This window comes from Halichoerus grypus, chromosome 3 (assembly GCF_964656455.1).
Source record: "Halichoerus grypus chromosome 3, mHalGry1.hap1.1, whole genome shotgun sequence".
Taxonomy (NCBI): Eukaryota; Metazoa; Chordata; class Mammalia; order Carnivora; family Phocidae; genus Halichoerus; species Halichoerus grypus.
In genome coordinates, this window is record NC_135714.1 from 85,198,850 (window position 1) to 85,219,336 (window position 20,487).

Sequence of the window (20,487 nt, forward strand, 5' to 3'; positions counted from 1 at the left end):
AAAATTGGGGATGTGATGCTTGACCGATCTCAAAATCAATCTCAATCCCTCTCTCCCTCTCTTCTCCTTCTTCCCTCCCTCCTCTCTTCTTCTCTTCATTTCTCCTCTCTCTCTCTCTCTCTTCCAATCCCCTTCTTTTCTGTTCCATCTGGTACTTTCAAGTATTAACTCAGATTTTTAACGTTCTGCCCTATTTTTAATTTCAAACTTTACTTAAAAACTACTCTTATATCTGCATTAATTGATTTCATACTAGTATGAATTCTTGACGCTTGAGAAAAATAGTTTAATAATTGACAGATAAATCTTTTACTACAGGTCACGTATAAATAAAACTCATAAATGCAGCTGTGAATTAACTTTTTCACTGCTGCCTTCAAGAAAATGAGATATTCCTGGATTCTTACTATCCTACTATTGAAATGAAGTATTCTCTAGTGGAAATAGTTATGAAATAATATATAAAATGGGTATCTTTTTTGATAATAATTTCCTAAGAGTGGCTGAGAAGCTACAGAAGTAGAAAAGAAATTAGGCTGATTAAATTGGTATTATAAAGTCTTGTATTAAAATTAAAACTATATTCTAGAATAATGCAGTAGTTCCAGAGAAGGAGGAAAAGTATAATGAGTTGTCTCTTTTATTATGATAAAATGCTGAAAAGACATTTTAAACCATTTTGTGGGGCGCCTGGGTGGCTCAGTCGTTAAGCGTCTGCCTTCGGCTCAGGTCATAATCCCAGGGTCCTGGGATCGAGTCCCGCATCCGGCTCCCCGCTCGGCGGGAAGCCTGCTTCTCCCTCTCCCACTCCCCCTGCTTGTGTTCCTGCTCTCGCTATCTCTCTCTCTGTCAAATAAATAAATAAAATCTTTAAAAAAAAAATAAACCATTTTGTATTTGAATTTTCAAAAGATTGACCTTGACCATATCAAGATTGTCTTTTTTTTCCCTAATCTTTTTTGAACTGAGCATCATAGGAAATTGATCAGCAAAATGTAGGCACTTTTTAATGAGTGAAAACATACTGTAAAGCTGATAGATTCTTAAACATCTTTTCAAGATATTTATAATGCCAGTCCAATGATAGAAGTTTTGAAGTTTGTAAATGAACAATTTTTAAAATCAAAACACCATGTTTTCTCATGCCAAATTTGCTTTCCTTTTCAGAATACACCAAGCTCACTTTCAAAATGAAAACCTAAGCAAATGAGAGGAAATAAGCTCTAAGTTCCAAAGAATTTTATTTTCTAACTCATAAAGGAAAAACTCCAGAATATTTAGTCTTAATTAATAAGAAATACTATTAATGACCCATTCATATCAGATCTTTACTGATCTGCAGATATTTTATTTTGTCCTTGCAATGACTGTCTGAAGAATTATTTCCATTTTTACAAATAAGTAAATTGAGGCCCATAGAAATTAGACAACCTAGATCGAGTCATAAAGTTAGTATGTAACAAGGCTAAAATTTGTACCCAGTCCTGTCTATCTCCAAAGCCTTATGCTTCTAACCTTTATCCTAGTTTCATGATTGGGAATTAATCAATAAACCCTCTCTGCATACTTGAAACTTAGCTTTAATTATGAGCATAGGCCCCTTATTAATATGACATTAATTGCACGTATAGAACGAATTATAAAATATACCTCATGGTCCTAATGGTACATCATTTTCTTTCCTTAGGGAATTGATTACATCCTTAGCCAAATGTGATAAAGAGAAATATCTCTTTTCTGGTCTACCTCTTATCCACTATTATTATTAGTAATAATAATAATAGTTTCGCCACTTGCATATCTGCCATGTTTCACACTACTCCTTGTCCTATGTTGCCTGCTCCAGATGATGTGTCAGGATTTTTGTAACAATTGCTGAGAATACTTGATTCTCTGTTAACTCTCCTTCGGAATCCACGGTTCCATAAGTACTAAAACTTAAGGTTTGTTCCCTCTGCAAAATGTCTGCTACAGCTTGCAATTACCTGGAAGTGGTTTGTGCCTTTACTCTGCTTTATGTGTTTTGTGATCTGAAGTAGGAGTACAGGGGCTTCATTTATATCTTCATGGGAAAATGCAAAATTCCAACTTGAGTATCACCTGAAGAAGTATCCTCTACTCTTCAAACATTTTTTAATGTGCTATGAAATGTCTTTAAAGCACTGCTGCTTTCCATCATGCTCATAATCAGTATCATCATCATTATCCCAGAATCTCTAAAAAGGTAGCTGATCTGTTGTGACAAAATAGATTCCAAAATGTATCAGTGCAAAAACCACTGGAGTCTATTTTTTGCTCATGAAACAGACCAGGATGGGAATTTCAGATCAGAAGACCACTCTCCTCTATGAGTGATTCATGGTTCCAGTTTGCTTCCATCTTGGGACTTTGCAGTCCCCAAAGGACCGCTCATCAACTACATCAAGCAAGCAGAAGGGCATGGAGGAGGCCCAATCCTTTCTTAAAGCCCTTGGTCTTGAAGTGACCCACAGAGCTGCGATTCACAGGCAGTTGTCAAGAATTGTCACATGCCACAACCAGCTGCAAAGACTGCTGGGCAGTCACTTCCTAGATGTAACTCTATTACTGTGGAGTAGAGAAACAATTTTGGTGGATAGCCGGCAGTTTCCCCCACAGAGTGACACTGGACAGAGAATAACCTGCTGGAGAGGTTAGATAGACCACACAGCCCTGAACTGACCTTAAGATTCCTCTTCCCCTAAGAGCATTTTTGCTGATTACCACCCTTAGAGATTACCATTAAGAGCAGTCTTGCTCTTTGGGGAAAGTTCGGCAACTATGAATAAATTACATTGCTTAAATACCTGTAGGACAGCCAAAGCATGGTTAGAATATTCAAACAAGAATTCACTAAAGAATAAAGAAAGCTTAAGTAACACAAGCAGAGGAAATACCATAAATATAAAATAAACCGACTTAGAGATAAATCTTAGGCATTAGCAGCTCACTTGCTGGTGTTTTCAAAACCTGGAGGTAACATTGAACCCCCCAACCAGTAACGTGTTCCCCATGAACCACAAAAAATACCCACCATCCAGGTTAGGAAAGCTATGTGGAGCTCTCTCACCTAACATTCTAGAACCCACCTTCCCAAATGGTGTTAGCAGTCTCTGAGAACTGCCTCTTTCCATAGTAATTCACACTGTAAATAATAATAATACAATAGCCACATCCTTCATAGAAGGAATATACCAATAACACAAATAGGGAATAATTTCTTTAACTCTTCTTTGGAGCTACCTGGGAATTTTATTTATCTGTCTTCTTTACCGAAAGTTGAGATCCTTGGTATCAGGAATTGTGTCTAGTTCAGTTTTGTGTCCTAGCTCATACAAGCTTGACACATGGTAGGTTCCTAACATTCTGTGCCATGCACTCTGAAGGAAAGCAGCACACAGAAAACATGGAAGTAAGTTCCCCACTGTTTGTAGGATAAAAATGCAAGTTTCATACAATGGGATTCGGAGCCCTTCTCCAATTTGCCCTACCTTTTGAATCTCATCACTTATTATACGTTGCAAGAACTCCCCACCCCAGCATATCCACTTCTCCCAGACAGTGTTGTTCACTTTACCATGACCTTAAAAAATCAAAAACCAAAAACCAAAACAAAAACCTTTACTTAAAGAATCATAAGCTAAGAGGAAGTACTGTTATTTACATAAGAGAAACTTCCTTGTAGTGAATTACTATACTATAATGAAATAACATTTTTAAATCCCGTAAGTGAACATTTTCCAGAAAATTTTTAGAGATGTTCTTGGTGACTCAACAAGTGGAATTTGATAATATTAGCTCTTAAAATCAATATTCTGCACACCTGGTATTTTCTTTCACTTTTAATTAAATATCGATACATCATTATCGCAATGCTGACCTTCATATTTGAAGCTGATACTCTTAACCTGCCAACAGCAGGTCATGTGCTTTGAGCTGTTTTCCAGCAATAATAAATTTGTCTTAAGCTATCTACACTCTCTGGCCTTGTCTTTCTAATGACTAACAGGATGAATTTATGAAATGGCTGGCCACCGTTAAGGATAAAATCTGTGACTGTTGAGGATAATGAAAATAATGGGTTCACAGGGTTAAACCCATTACGTTGGCCTCATTAGCACCATATTCAAATCAACTATACTAATCAAGGACACGCATTCACCTATTTTTACATACAGTCTGGACACTAGACAGATATGTACCAAATACTATTCTGGGTGTTCATTTTTAGAATTGTTCTTCACAAGGCCTAATTTGGTCTAGGCCCATTCTTATTTCTTCATGGCACTCCTTCTCGTTATGTAAATTCTCATTTCTATAAAATTACATCTTTGATATGCCCCTGCAGTATAATAGTTATCCACACACACAGAATCCTGTACAAATGAAATAATAATAGGCTAGGAAGGGAAGTCTCCAGAAGAACACTTCCTCTGTAGCCTCCGTAACTGGCTTGGTTTTGCTAAGATATGGGCTTCCTTGTACTTTGCCATGACTATTTGGTGTGTTTTGTTCATTGGATTATTAAAAAACATGAGCAATAATGTCACAGACATTTTTTCAAAGTATTCACTCGTGAAGGAAATAATGGATCAATTTTGGTACAAAACACCAAGTCCTGGTAAGTAGCTTCTGGATGCTAACAGATCTAAATGTAGATTTGCAATTTGAGCCCCAAGTTGCTCAGCAGGGTCTCTCTTTTTCTCTGTCTGGCAGTCTCAAGGCCCCCTTCATTGGCCTTTCTCCCAGGAAAATTTGCTTTAGACATGGAGCTGTGTGCTTTCTTGAAAGCGTATTTCTCCAGATAGATGAGTAATGATAAAGTCACATGAAGTCTGGAAATCTTGTGAAATTGGCAAGTGTGAGCTGACCAGAAAACACTTCCCGCACCTCTGTCAACAAGCACTCAGTGTCGCAGCAGTCCATGCTTCCTGACAGGGGTTCGGCAACGTGGCAGCGTGGGCTCCTTCTGCTTTCAGCCATTCTCTTCTGCACTCGAGTCTCACCTGCCAGGATTTACAGGACACCGGAAAACAAGTAACAGAGTCTCCTTTCTCTTATTCCTCTCCTGACTCTCACCCAAAACCTCAAACCCAGTACCTCGGATGACCAACGTTCTCCTTAGCTCAAAGACAAGAGGTGGGCTTTTGTTTAAAATGAATTCATATGCAGAAACTGGACATCTTGTAAATAGGCTTGTGAATCTTCAAATTACCCGACAGGACTTTATTTAAAACAAAAAACCTCCAAGAATTTTAATAATAAAGCTATTTCTAAAATTTACTTTTTAGAGACATACAATTAGGCTTAGGACAGTCATGCTTTTTAAGCTCTATCACATCTTGAAATTAAGTTTATTTTAAACCATTTTCTATTAAACAATGTTCACTGAAATCACCATTTTTGAATGTGACAATTTTAAATACAATAAAGACATTTTTCATAACAAGTTTTTGATTTTTTTTTTCTCCTGAACTCAGAAATTTTTACTTCCAGTGTAACCTGGATATCCCTACTTGCAAAAACACAGGCGTCTGATATTGCTGTCAATATTATATTTAAAATTAAAACCATTTTTTATGCTTGATTTTAAAAATGTCTGTTTCCATTGTTTAGTTTATCTTCAGTTAACCCTTTTCAAAATAAAGGATTATTATCTTTCTTTGTTGAGAGGAAGAATTCAGGATAATGTCCCTGAGTTGTTAATGTTTAGTCCAGGAAGGGTTTTTTTGTTTTTTTGTTTTTTGTTTTTTCCAGTGCTGACCTTTGTTATGCCGTAGTTATAGCAACAAGAAGAGTTCCTTCTGTCTGTCTGTGGTGTTCTCTTTCCAAACTAATGACAGTCTTTTCTATGCTGTTGTATAGTATGGAGAATGCTTTATGTGCATCGATTTCTTGATTTATTGATGTATTTAGCAAAACCAGGAATTCAAATGGCAATATTTTAAATAAATGAAATTAATTGAAATGGAATTTGCATATAATATGTATTTGTGGGAGTTGGCTCATTCATTTAGATATTTTTCCATTTTGTCTTTAAGCTTCCCTCATCAGCTTGCAGTTTAACTTCTCAAAGATCAAGTTTATTTATCCTATCATTATATCCTTAATGTAAACATGGAGAAAGAGAAAGAGAGATTGGAAGAGAGAGCTAGGGAAGCCCTCTGTAGGGGAGTAATGTGTTGTGAGAACATGTGGTTTGTCTGCCAAACTGGGCCACAAAATCTCACTATGACCTTGGCCATTCTAAGTCTCATTTTACTGATCTGAAATATCAGTTTAATTATAGTAATTACCTATCTCACAGGGTTTGTGAGGTTTAATTAATGTTAGCAGAGTGTTGGAGCTATTTAGTAGAACAGTACTATAAAAGGCAAACTACCTGAAAATCACAACTCCCTCCTCCCCACATGGTACTTAATTTTCTACACTCTTTTTTCTTTTTTCTTCAGACTTAATATCACATTTATTGCTTTTCCCTCCCCTCCTTATCTCTATCAATGGTCTTTCCTACTTGGGACTTGCCTTGGATGAAGCACATGGTCTCTGTTCCCCTTCTCTCTGTTGTCCGTCTCCTCCAAGAGCTGAGACATCCCTGAGCCCAGCAGGATCAGGAGAACTGCAGTAGGTGAGTAAGCAGCTGTGGCTGCCCACTGGCCTTAAGTCAGAGTCACAGACACTCCCCCCCCACAACAATTTGAATTTGGGCCTCAAACACCTTTTGCTTGGATTCATGGTCTTAGCCGAGTTAGACCTCCAATCTTTTTCCAAATATTGGGAGATCTGAAAACCCCGTGTCTACATCTCCTTCTGGAAATAGTATCTGGAGCTGTGATTAGGGATGGGGTCTCTAGTTTGTCTCCCTATTCTCTAACACTTGCCCTCCTAAACATTGGAATGTGCAACTCAGGGCCTCGGAGTACATTTGTGCTAGCTGTTCACTGCACAACAATGCCTGGCCAAATGGACAAGTAGTAGCTGGAATCCAGCCCATTGTGCAGCTTGCCAAGCCATGTTCTGGTGGGTCTAATTTGCACAAAGGCATTCTAGGGACCAGAAGTGGCCTTGTCAGTTTCCCAGCTATAAGTCAATTAAATACAACAGTGACAGGGGCGCCTGGGTAGCTCAGTCAGTTGAGCGTCTGACTCTTGATTTCGGCTCAGGTCATGATCTCAGGGTTGTGGGATCAAGCCCTTCGTCTGGCTCTGTGCTTAGTGGGGCGTTTGCCTGGGATTCTCTCTCTCCCTCTCTTGCCACTCCTCCCCCCCCCAAAAAAAAACAGCGACTGCCAGACTGCCACAGTGACCTTAATTAGTATTAAAAAATTAACATCCCATCTTTGAAATTATACCCCACAAGACTATATGAAGCTTAAAATCATATTCAATTTTATCTTTTACCCCTGCCCCGCTTCTTTTGTGGACTCATTGTACCTAAAACACATTCCATCATGAACCACTTTTAAAATGGGATATAAATAGAATGAAAATTTTAGTTGTGTTAACTCACTGTGGCTGAAATAGGAATTATATTTAATTAAACATTAAGAAAATAATTAAAAGTGTAATATATATTGGATAGTGGTAATAATGTTATTTCTTTCTTTGGGGACAACTGCTCTTTGAAAGAGGGACCACTTGTTTACACCCTATTCTCTGTTAACTGCTAACCTTTTGTAATGGTAGCAGTGCTTGAAAGAGTAGCTGTTTTTAACTATTAGTAACTTGGCTCTCTTAAAGTGATGATGATTTGATGGCATTTCCTTTTGAAAGTTTCTAATTTTAGAGCTTATTCTATTCCCTGCAATGTTTGCTACCCTATATTAGTGAAAAAGAAATGTTACCCAATGGCAGCACTAATTGATTTGCACTCCTTTCTTTCCCAAATTTCAAGAGTCCAAAATTTGAACAAGGTCCAATGATAGCTAACCTCTAGATATTTTCCTGACCACTAATCTATTTGCAAAAGAAACCCAGATATGTATATCCTTCCTTTATACACAACATAATAGAACTTTATTCTTCCACCATAGAGAGAAGCAAGGTTGTCAGATTTCTACTCACTACATGTAAGAGAAAATTACTCAAACTGGCTTGAATGATGAGGTCCCAGATAGGGCAGGCTTCAGGCATGGAACAGTGTGTCATGGGTGGTTCAGCTTCTTTCCATCTCCTCCCTCAATCATCCCCATCACCTTGGCTCTTTCCTCAGGCAGGTTTCCCTCGCAGTTACTGCTGCAGCAGTTCCAATCATCATTTCCAGGCATTAAAAGATTTCAGGGAAAGAAAAGGACTGTCTTTTTTGTGTCTACATCTTCAGAGCAATAAAATCTAGAAGCACTAAGGCTGACTTCTGCTAAAATCTCATTAGCCCAAATTAAGTCACATGTCCACACCTACACTAACCACTCTCAAAAAGAATGAGATTGACTTAGTCTTACAAGTACCTACGAACCCTAGAGCTAGCGATGAGATCATCCTGAAGCACATGACCGCATGGAGGATAAGAAATATCTAAACATAATCATGGTTCAATTGAGAAAGAGGAAGAAGGAGGTGGAGCCTGGATAGATGTTGGTGAGACGAGTATCAGTGTCTGCTGTTGCCCTTATATAACTCCATCACTTCATTTCTGCTCTCTTGAAAACCTAACCATCCCTAAATCTCATGAATCATGCCAGATTATAGATGATAAGAAGAAGTCAGCTTATGGATGTCAGCGTTTTATCATGAGTGAATAAGTGAATTATAATTCCAGTTATGACTGTCTATAAGTAGAGCTTGTTCTTAGCAACATGGCTTTCTGAGCAAAGTTTTATCAACCTATCGCTACTCTCATCTTTGTCTCAGAACTTCTGTGCTGTCCTATACAAATCAGGGCATATCGAATCTTCAGATATAACAGGTAGCGTTAAAAACTCTGGATGTGAGGAGAAAGCAGAGAGAGTGAAGAAGTTAAAATAAATTAAGAGAAGTGGTAACATTTTTAAGGTACAGCACATCTATTTCCATAACTAAGTCCATCATAAATAATTTCCTTTTTTACCTCCTGCTGGCCATTAAAACCGTTCCTTTAACATATTTGCAAGGTATAAGAAGCAAAATAAATAGCCAGTCTTTAAAATTTCAAGTTGATCCCCAAACTGACTCAAATTTGCAAAAATCTGGCATAATTTAAAAGTAAATAAATAGAAGCAACACTTAGCAGAAGGTTCCTAACATAAACAAAGCTGTGCACGTTTTGTTTATTTATGGGATCCATGCAAAGTGTCATATTCATTTAAAAATATTCAGCACAAGAGTGATTGATTTAAAAAATTGAATAGAATTAAGGAGTCTAAGCATCCCTTAAACCTAAAAGTTTGGAAAAGGAAGACTGACTAGTTTTTGTAATATTATACTTGGGAAAACATTTTTCTCCTTTACGTCTGTTCAGAGTTTTTTAAAAGGATGATTTTGAGAAAGATAGCCACCATTTCTCAATAGTGCATATAAATTGGGATGTGACAAATTCCACCCTTCATATAACACTTGAATGTCGCTCCAGGTAAAGTATTGAAATATAAGTGTGAACTCTCCTATGTTAGTATTTTTCCTCAATGAACTTTTACGATGCTCCCAAAAGACAAAACAGTTTAAAATACTTATCCTTGTGGAACTCAGTTCTATTGTCATCTCCGTATTCAGCTGATGGTTATTCACTCTTCCTTTCCAGCCTGAATTATTCCCTATCGTATTTTAATTGAATAAACATTCCTTAACCACCAGTTATGTGCCCGGTATTGTGTGAAGTACTGAGGGAAGGAAAAACAGCCCTGGAGAAACTAATAATCTAACGGAGAATACTTAGACAAGGAGAAAACACACACACACACACACACACCCCTAATGACAACCATCCCACTTCTTTTTTCGCAAGAAGAATTTAAGTGAACAGGTAAAGCGTAAAACAGATTCTGACAACTTCTATACTGGAAAGGTAAATAGAGGGCCATGGCAGCAAACAGGAATGACTGGACAATTTGAGGGTTGGGATGCTCTTCAGAAAGACCTCACAAAGAAGTCTCTCAATTGAAATGACTAACAAATGGAGAAGAGGAGAAAGAACATTCGGTGTAAAGGAAATAGTGTAAGCAAAAGCTGAGGGAACACAGTACATAATCAGCGCCCACAAAGGGCATGTTGTTGAATGTGGCTTACATAAAGGGTCTCCCGAGAAGAGAAAAAGTGATGGGTAATGAAACCCTGGAAGAAGAATAGGGTCAAATTGCATAAAATCTTTAACGTTATCCTGAGGAAAAAAGACTTGTCTCATGGTAAAAAAAAAAAAAAAAAAAAAAAAAAAAACCATTAAATGTTTTGAGTATAGGACATTTACTATTAGCAGTTTTGTTTGTTTTTAATGTCCCTCTGACTTCCATTGGAGAAGATGATTTGGAGTGAGGAGAGACATCGTGTCCCTTGAGGGCATTTTATTTATTTTATTTATTTTTAAGATTTATTTATTTATTTGAGAGAGAGTGAGAGGGAGAGAGAGAGCAGGGGGAGGGGCAGAGAGAGGCAGAGAAAGCCCCAAGCAGACCCCCTGCTGAGCATGGAGCCCAACACACAGCTGGATCCCAGGACCCTGAGATCACGACCTGAGCTGAAATCAAGAGTGGGCCCATTAACCCACTGAGCCACCCAGGTGCCCCCTTTGAGGGCATTTTAGATTCAGATTCCTGCCACAGACTAGAACAGGAAGGAGACCATGTAGAAAATTTTTGGAATGCCTAGATTTTATTTAAGGGACCAATAAGTTTCAGAAGACAAGGTGACTCAGAAAGAGTCATCAGGAAAGGAGATAGTGACAGGAAATCCCAAAAGGAAGGGTATTCCTAAATTGCTAAGTGGTCCACAGAAATAATGATGCTGAAAAATCCAAAAAGCCTTGAAAGAAGTGGCCAGGGGGAAATCCTAGGGTTGTATTCAGAGCAGTTTTATTTTCATCACTAATTGGTTTGGGAAGAGAAGGCAGAGTCCCTTTACTATTACTGCTCTGAGCGCAACCCCACAATTGGCGTCTGCTCACTCACGTGCCAAAATCATGGTTATTTTATAATTTATTTTATGGGAAACTGTTATTTATTTGATATGGAGAAACAGAAACTAGAGGTGCCTGCTAATATATTTGAGCTTACCCCATACAGAAGCCAACAAATTTGGCAATAAGAAGGACTTTTTGCATTTGAGAGAAGAGTTTCAAAGGCTTTGTGGTTACATGATAACCATGTAGTTAGGACCATCTTTTTTCTAGGGACACGTGGATGGCTCAGTCGGTTAAGCGTTGGCCTTTGGCTCAGGTCATAGTCTCGGGGTCCTGGGATCGAGCCCCGAGTCGGGAGTCGGGCTCTGCCCTCAGAGGGGAGTCTGCTTCTCCCTTTCCCTTTCCCTCTCTCTCTCTCCAACAAATAAATAAAATTAAAAAAAAAAAAAAAAAGACCATCTTTTTTCTAGTCTCCACACCTCCATCAAGATAATGAAGAGAGGTTCATAGATTCCAAACTTTGTGTCCTTCCTAATATTCGCCTCCTCGTCAGAACTTATCAGGATCATCAGGACTCATATCCAAGGCACTTTATCACTACTTTGGTCAGTCACAATGAGAAACCCTGATTCCCAGGACAGAGTTCATTTTCCACATTCTCATTTCCATATAGCTCTGCACATCCACATTTCAGTAGCTGTCTCCCTGTCTCCTGAGACTGATTGTCTCTTAGCAAACCCCCACCCCCATGTCCTCAACAACCTCTCTGAAAGTTCTCTTCATTTTCTTGCTCCTGCTGAGATGTGGTTTCTTTAGAGACACTGCATGCCCTGCAGCTCTCACACATGGTGAACTAGGGAAGGTTCATCCTTGCTCTTCATTGCCGCTTACTGACTACTAGTCTATGCTCTCCAATGCCTCCCTTCCCTGCTTTAATATTAATGTCATCACATCACACCATCTACTTCTGGTTCTTTTTAAAAATCATCTTAAGGACTTTGAGGTTCACCTCAATCTTTGACAAATTTATCTTTAGCTCCTGGCTCATTCTACCACAAGTCTTTCTTTGATTCTGAGGGATTTCAGTATTCAGGTATGTAATTCTCCAAGGACTCTTTCTTCCTTGCCATCCCCCTCCAATGATGGTTTCTTTCACCTTACCTCAGTCACTGACCTCTAGGGTCACACAGACCCTAGATCCACTGTCTACTTGTCACCTTCTGACTTTCTAGATCCTCAAATCCTCGGTTCCCAAATATCCTTCAACCCTCTTTCTCATCAGACCTCCAATCTATTGATCCTACTACCACCATTTCCCTTACCCATCATGGCCTTCACTTCCTTCCATACTCAGCTTTGTCAATCATTACAAGCACTCCCTTGTGAACGTTCTCAATTTTCCATGAGCAATCATTTTGAATACTCTTTCATATATCTTAATCCACTGGCTTTCTCCTTGCAAAACTTGCTAAGCAAAATCCTTACCCTCATTAAACACAGCTCTGTAACTCCTTCGTTCCTGTACCTGAATAGCTGAATGTGGCTGTTTGATACCATGATTGATAAGAAATATATATTTCTCATGTGAACAACATGAATATATTTCTCATATGTATTTGGTCTTTGTCTACATACAGTTCCTGGCTCACAGTTCCCCAAACCCTTGGAATTTCCTAAGTATTGAGAGTGATAAATGTGTCTTTTGTTATATTAATGAAGGTGACTTTTGGACCGCATCCAAGGGTGGAGGCTGGTTGCCAGGAGGACCAACCACATGATTAGAAGTTTGGAACATTTAGTCCCCCACCCCCAACACAATTCTGACCTTTGGGGAGGTGAGAGGGGCTGGAGGTTGAATCAGCCAATGGCCAGTGACTTAGTCAATCATGACTATGCAATGAAGCCTTCATAAAAACCCAAAACGGTTCAGAAAGCTTCTGGGCTGGTGAACACATGGAGAATGGGACGAGTGGTGTGCCCTCAGAGGGTATGAAGGCTCTGCACCCTTGCTTTATACTTCACCCTATATATCTTTTCATTTGGCTGTTGATTTGTATTCTTTATTATATTCTTCAATAAACTGGTACACTAAGTGTTTCCCTGAATTCTGTAAGCCACTTCAGCAAATTAAAAGAACCTAAGGAGAAGTCACTGGAACCTCCTATCTGAGGCTCAGGTAACAGCCTGGGACTTGCCACTGACATGTGAAGTGGTGGTAGGGGGGACAGATTTGTACAAATGGACCTTAACCTATGGAATCTGATGCTATCTCCAAGCAGATAGTGTTAGTATTAAGTGGAATTTAATTCTCAGACACCCTGGTGATGTCCAAGAATTGTTTTGTATTGTGTTGCCGGGGGACAACCCTCCTACCGCAACATTGGAACTGAAATTGGGAAGAGTTGGTGTCAGTAGAGGCTGGGGAAAAAAAAAAAAATGTACAAATCTCTGTCTCACTTTAACTTCATGGCAATTAGTCATAAGTGGGCATTTAATGTTGCAAAGCAATTATGTTACTTTTACTCTTCCTCTTTCCTCTCTGTTTCATATTCTTCTCAAACCCCAAACACCAACTCCCTATTTTTTATTCCAGTTCTCTGCTTTCATTGAGTCATGAAAACTATAAAAATAAAAATTCTATGAGCTCCCACCATCATATCTACTCATCTTGTAGAAAGTGTACATAGACATTTTTCCTTTCCTCTTAGTGGAATAAACTCTGAGTGTTCCTATTTGAAGTCAAACCCTCCGCATTTTCACTAGATCTATTTGCTCTGGCCCCACCTCAGAACTTCATTCCTGCAGTTTTCCCCTCTCCTTCATCATCAATTTCTCTCAATTGTATTGTACGTATATTTCCATTTTAACCCCATTCCTCATTCTACCTAGAGCTCATTCATCTTTTGATAGAAAATTTCTTGAAAGAATCACATATGTACAATGTTACAACTTCCCTCTTTCTTTTACCTGTTAAACTGACTCCAGTCAGTCTTTTGTCAAGATTTCCAACGACTTGTATCTTGTTAAATCCAAGATCAATTTCAGTCTTCCTCTTTTTTGACCCATCAACAGCATTTGGTATTTTCTTCACATGGCTTTTAGGAAACCACTCTCCTGGTTTACCTTCTGCCTTGATAATAGTCCTGAAGTGACCCAAGGTTTACTCTTTTTTTTTTTTAAAGATTTTATTTATTTATTCATGAGAGACAGAGAGAGAGAGAGAGAGAGAGAGGCAGAAGGAGAAGCAGGCTCCCAAGGATCAGGGAGCCCGCTGTGGGACTCGATCCCAGGACCCTGGGATCATGACCTGAGCCGAAGGCAGACGCTTAACCATCTGAGCCACCCAGGTGCCCCAAGGTTTACTCTTTAGAATGCTTTTCTTATCTATCTACACTCACGCCCTTGCTTATCCCATCCAATCTCATGGTTTTAAATTTTATCTATATTCCAAAGATTCTAATATGTAAATCTCCAATAGGCATAGTCATGATGGACTTTTATATCTAACTATTTGAAAAGTCCATCTAGGGCGCCTGGGTGGCTCAGTTGGTTAAGCGACTGCCTTCGGCTCAGATCATGATCCTGGAGTCCCGGGATCGAGTCCCACATCGGGCTCCCTGCTCAGCAGGGAGTCTGCTTCTCCCTCTGACCCTCCTCCCTCTCATGCTCTCTGTCTCTCATTGTCTCTCTCACAAATAAATAAAATCTTAAAAAAAAAAAAAAGTCCATCTAAATTTCTAAAATTGAACACCTCTCTCTAATGCCACCAAAACTGACCCTCAGTCAGTTAATGGCAACTACATCACTCCAGTTGCTCAGATCAGAAATCCGGTGTCATTCTTGACTCTTCTTTATCTGTCATGTTTCCCTACTCTCAAAATATATTAAGCAACAACAACAACAACATACCACTTCTTACCACCTCAACTGCTAACACTCTGGTTCTTACCACCAGCATCTCTTAGCCAGAGACCGTCATGACTGGTCTTCTCGTTTCCCCCCTCTCTTCTACAGTCTATTAATCAACACTGTAGCTACAGTGATCTTATTAAAACGAAAGTCAGATTTTTTCATACCACTGTGTGAAAATCTCAGTGGCTTCCTACTTCCCTCAGAGTAAAAGCCAAAGTCCCTATAGTGGCTAAAAAGGGCCTATGTAATCTGGCTCCTTTTTACCTTTCTACCTCATTTCCTCCACGTTTAATTACTCCAGTCTCCTTGCTATTCCTGGATCAGCTCAGGTTTGCTCTGCCTTGAGACCAGGCAGTGTTCCCTTTGCTTGGCTTACTCTTCTTCAGCATCCATATGGATTGTTCGCTTCCTTCCTTCCTTCCTGCTTTTACTCAGATGACTCCTTCTCAGTGAGGACTTACCTGGCTACTCTTTTAAAAATGTTATCCTACACCCTGACACTCCCTATTCTCCTTTCCTACTTGTGATGGTTAATTTTATGTGTCAACCTGGCAGATCTATATGTATATGGTATATGCCTAGATACATGGCTAAATGTCATTGCTTGGTGTGTCTATGAGAGTGTTTCTGGATGAAATTAGCATTTGAATCTTTATGCTGAGTAAAACATATTGCCCTCCCCAGTATGGGTAGACCTCATTCAATCCACTGAGGTCCTGTATAGAACAAAAAGGCAGAGGAATAGAAAATTGGCTCTCTGCCAGATTGTTTTCAAGTGGGGACATCACCCTTTAGGCTCAGACTATGAATTTACCCCATCAGTTTTCATGGTTCACAGGCCTTCAGACCTGGGCTGGAACTATACCACTTGCTGTCCTGGGTCTCTAGCTTGCAGATGGCAGTTTGTGGGACTTCTCAGCCTCCATAATAGTGTAAGCCAATTCTTTATTATATCTATATCTGTCCATTTCTCTGGAGAATTCTGACTAATACACTACGTGATTTTCTGTGATAGTATTTATCACCCCTTAACAGTATATAAACAACATATACTCAAAAACTGTCTCTCCTCACAGAAGGTAAGCTATATGGGAAGAGAGAAATTGTTCAATGCTGTGAATAATGTAGGGCATGCAATAGTAACTCAGTTTTTTTGTTTTTGTTTGTTTTTTGTTTTTGTTTTTGTTTTGAGAGAGAGAGAGAGTGTGTGTGAGAGTGAGCAGGGTGGGGGAAGAGGCAGAGGGAGAAGAAGAGAGAGAATCCTAAGCATGCTCCACACCCAGCACAGAGCCCAACACAGGGCTCCATCTCATGACACTGAGGTTATGACCTGAGCCAAAATCCAGAGTTGGACGCTTGTATATAAGAACCACATCACACTACATCAAAAACTAATGATGTATTATATGTTGGCTAATTGAACATAATAATAATAATAAAAAGTGTTGGATGTTTAACTGACTGAGCCACCCAGGCGCCCCAATAGTAACTCAATTTTTAAAAGTATGAATAGAAGAGAGTAATATAAAATATACAAGAGAAGGAATAATTATAAAGTTAACAATGGAAATTTAAGAATTGGATCAGAAGCCCAAATGATAGAACCAGCCTTGGGAAAAAGTAGAAACAATAGTTTTCTGAAAAAAAGGAGCAAAGAGAGAAGAAGATGTAAAGAGAAGAAATAAGGGACTATAAAGGCAGTGTAGGGGATTAAAGAGATTTCAGTTTTGACTACCTCCAGTTTTCATTAATGCAGTAATCATCTAGTAAAAATGAGGGAGTGAAGGTAGATGCAGTGCATAAAATCAGTGGTAATATTTGAAACATTAACTCCAGGAAGCATGGAGTAGAGTCCAAGATTGAACAGAGTATCTAGAATATATTAAATGTTCAGTGAATATCTGTTGACTTCAATTAAGTAAGCTAAAGAAGAGTAAATTGGTTAATAGCAATATTAACACTTGACCCTGAAATGAATAAGTTTATACCTTTGCAGTGGATTTTTAGCTTCTCAGGAGCAGAATAGAGGGAATATGTGTTTGGATTGATATAGAATAAATGATTGCCATGGTGAGTGTGGCTAAATTTAGTGAAGATGATAGAATTAAGAGTCCTGCAAAGAATGTACTTGAGACGGTTTTTGTATTTTAACAAATAGTAGAAACAAGCATAGAATTGTTCCTAGTATTTCTTTACTATCCTTTAATGTCCATAGGATCTGTGGTAATGCTCCCTCTTTCATTTCTGATTTTAGTCCTGATATTAGTGTCCTTTCTTTTTCTCTTGGCCTAACTGGAGGCTTATCAATTTTACTGATCTTTTCAAAGAACCAGATTTTGGTTTTACTGATTTTTCTCTATTGATTTCCTGTTTTTAATTTCATTGATTTTTGCACTAATTCTTATTACTGGCATACTTTGGAGATATTGCAGGGTAGTTCCAGACAACCACAATAAAGCCAATATCACAATACACCAAGTCAAGTTAATTTTTTGGCTTACACTGCCCATAAAAGTTATGTTTACACTATACTGCAGTCTATTAAGAGTGCAATAGCATTATCTAAAAAACAATGTACATACCTTAATTAAAAAATACTTCACTGCTAAAAAATGCTAACCATCACCTGAGCTTTCAGCAAGTCATAATCTTTTTGCTTATGGAGACTCTTCCTTCTATGTTCCTGGCCGCTGACTGATTAGGGTGGCGGTTGCCAAAGGTTGGAGTGGCTGTGGAAATTCCTTAAAATAAGACAACAATGAAGTTTGCCGTGTTGATTGACTCTTTCGATTGAACACTTAGAGGCCCGCTCTAGGTTCTTAATGGGCCTGATTTCAATATTACTGTGTCTCTGGGAATAGGGAGCCCTGAGGAGAGTGAAAGAGACAAGGAAACAGCTGGTCTGCAGAACAATCAGAACATACTCAAAATTTATTAAGTTTGCTGTAATGAATGAGTGAGGTTTGTGTGCCTTGAGACAATGACAATAGTAACATCAAAAATCACTGATTAAAAATCACTGTAACAAATATAGTAAGTTTGAAATATTGTGAGAATTACCAAAATGTGACAGAGAGACATGAAGTGAGCAAATGCTGTTGGAAAAATGGCACCAATGAACTTACTTGACTCAGAGTTGTCACAAACCTTCAATTTGTAAAAAATGTAGTATCTGTGAAGCACAATTAAGTGAAGCACAATTAAGTGAAGCACAATAAAATGAGGTATGTCTGTATTTCTTTTATTCTGCTTACTTTGGGTTTAACGTGCTTTTCTTTCCCCAGTTTTCTAAGGTGGAAACCAGTGATGGCTATGATCCTAAGCTGAATTCCTCTTCCACAGTCACTCTCAGCTAAGAAAGCAGCTTCACTTAGGGTTATGTCCCTGCTAGGGGGCAGCACACTGAACTTGACTGGTCAGTTCAAGAAGCCTAATGATCTGTACCCCATGTCTCAAATTGGGACAACTGTAAAGGGTCAGCCAAACTCTACAACTCCCTGGAGGGTAGGCTAGCTGAGTCCCTTGCAGCAACTACATCACAGTTCAGCTTCCTCTTCTGCTCAGTCCTTCTCTCATTCCTCACAGTGGTCATTCCTGGGACTTCTACCCAATATTCCTCTGCACACAAATGCCAGAGTCTCAAAAATTTGACCCATGACAATTGTACTGGAGTTGATTCTAAGGGGCAAAGTCTAAAATGAGATGTTTAGAATTGGATCACCAGCAAGTGAGTTGCAATAACAACTTCCTCAGTAGGAGTAGATTAAACATTGTTAGGTGCAGTGGTACATAACTGGGAACAGATAGATATTGAATGGAATTCACTGGCAGGAGTTTGAGAATCTCAAAAATAATAATTTTAAAGACTTTGGAATTTGATGATTATGTCTGGGGGTCACTGATAGATTGGAAGCATGGAAAATCTGAGGGTGATTATAAGTAACAGTATGAAATTCAGAGGGTCTCCTGTGGCCAGTGAAGAGCGAAAACTGAAGATTCAGTATCTAATTAAAGAGGAGTAGAGCTTCCTAGAAAGTACATTCCTCTGCTCCAGGAGATCTGTTATGTCAGGTCAGGTCCTGGATTCAGAAGGAGTAGAACTGTGGAACCTGGGGTGTGGATATCTGGGTTGTAGAATTTTCCAATTACAAGATACTCCTGAACCCTTTTAGACTATTAAAATGATACACTGCTCCTTATGAATTGATGGTCTAGCCTAAGTTGCTTGAGCTGTCTTCCCTGCAAGACCAAATGTGCTCTTCTCAGGATATGCTCCTACCTCTCCCCCACCCTCTCCTATCACTAAGCCAATAACGATGGTTAAATACAACCTAACCCATTTGAGGAAGTGCTGAGTCGGCTAACACAGCAAGAGGATTGTGAGCTGAAGGAAAAGCTAGCCAATATATACTGGCTGGATCCCAGAGGGTACATGTGGGATTACATTCAGAGGATGCTGGATAAAAGAGAGTTTATTGATGTGAGAGCACTCTCCCAGGTTACAGGATTTAAAACACATGCAAAGTCCCTGGGAGAGGGGCAAACAAAGTAGTGGGAGGGCTCCCAGAAGCTTAGAGAAAGTGATGGATTATACTGTGCAGGTAGAAGTGCTAGAATTGCTGTAGCTTACAGTTGTAGAGGGATCAAAGGGTTTACAGAAGTAGGCATGCCCGAGTGGTTACGCTAAATAGGTCAGAAAACCTACTAGATCACTATGATTCATGGGAGAAAATTCCACTAACCAAAGGAGGAAGGAATGTGCTAGTGAGAGAAGCATGGGCATTGCTGAGCTAGATGTTCAGTGGTAGCTGTCCTCTAGAGGCCAGGGATGACAGTAGGAGATGCTGTTAATAACTGGGCTCACTGACAGCGATGATACTCAAAGGATTTCTAGTTAATAGAGGCAAGGTGGCAGTGCCGAACTGTCAGAAACTAATTGGGACAATTATTATAATGAACGGCGACATCAGACTGGTGGCCAGGAGAGGACCTGCAGAGAGCTACAGAGGTGGGTCTCTGGGTAAGATATGCACGCAACCAATAAAGGTACTGCTCAATGTGTACAGCCGAAATAAAGGATGGATGGTCGGGAGGCTGAATGCAGTTACCTTAATAAAAAATGTGTTAATCTTTTACCCAGATTCCAGGTGTGAGCCAGTTTTCAGACCTAAAAATTATTGATTATAGGAGAGACTTATACCTCAGAGGGAAAAAACTCCCAAACCATGGCAAGGGTATACAGTAACAACTCTCCAGTCCCTCCCTGAAGGACCACGCCATTTACTTGGGTAATTTTACACTGGAGTGAGAGGTGAGAGCCCAAACCTTTCAAGATCTCTTGACACATGGTCCAAGTTGCTATAGCTACCTGGAAGACCACAGCATCATTGTGGCCTCCTGTTTGGGGCAGGAGTCAAATCCCTAGCATGGCTCACAGCGGGTTCACAGGAACTACTGGGTTTATAGACTCACTTGGTCTCTGAATGCACAATTGAAATAGTCATACTTAGCTTTTGAAAATACCCCACACTG

The 20,487-nt window shown here is 39.2% G+C and overlaps 1 long non-coding RNA gene across 1 annotated transcript in view; it reads left to right on the forward strand.

Annotated features, from left to right (window-relative positions):
- Positions 1 to 20,487, forward strand: part of LOC118537397 (uncharacterized) — a 111,690-nt gene that overhangs the window by 4,771 nt on the left and 86,432 nt on the right. Inside the window, exon 2 of the long non-coding RNA XR_004918122.2 lies at positions 6,555 to 6,646. This is a non-coding gene — a long non-coding RNA (uncharacterized LOC118537397). The remainder of the gene's footprint in view (positions 1 to 6,554; positions 6,647 to 20,487) is intronic.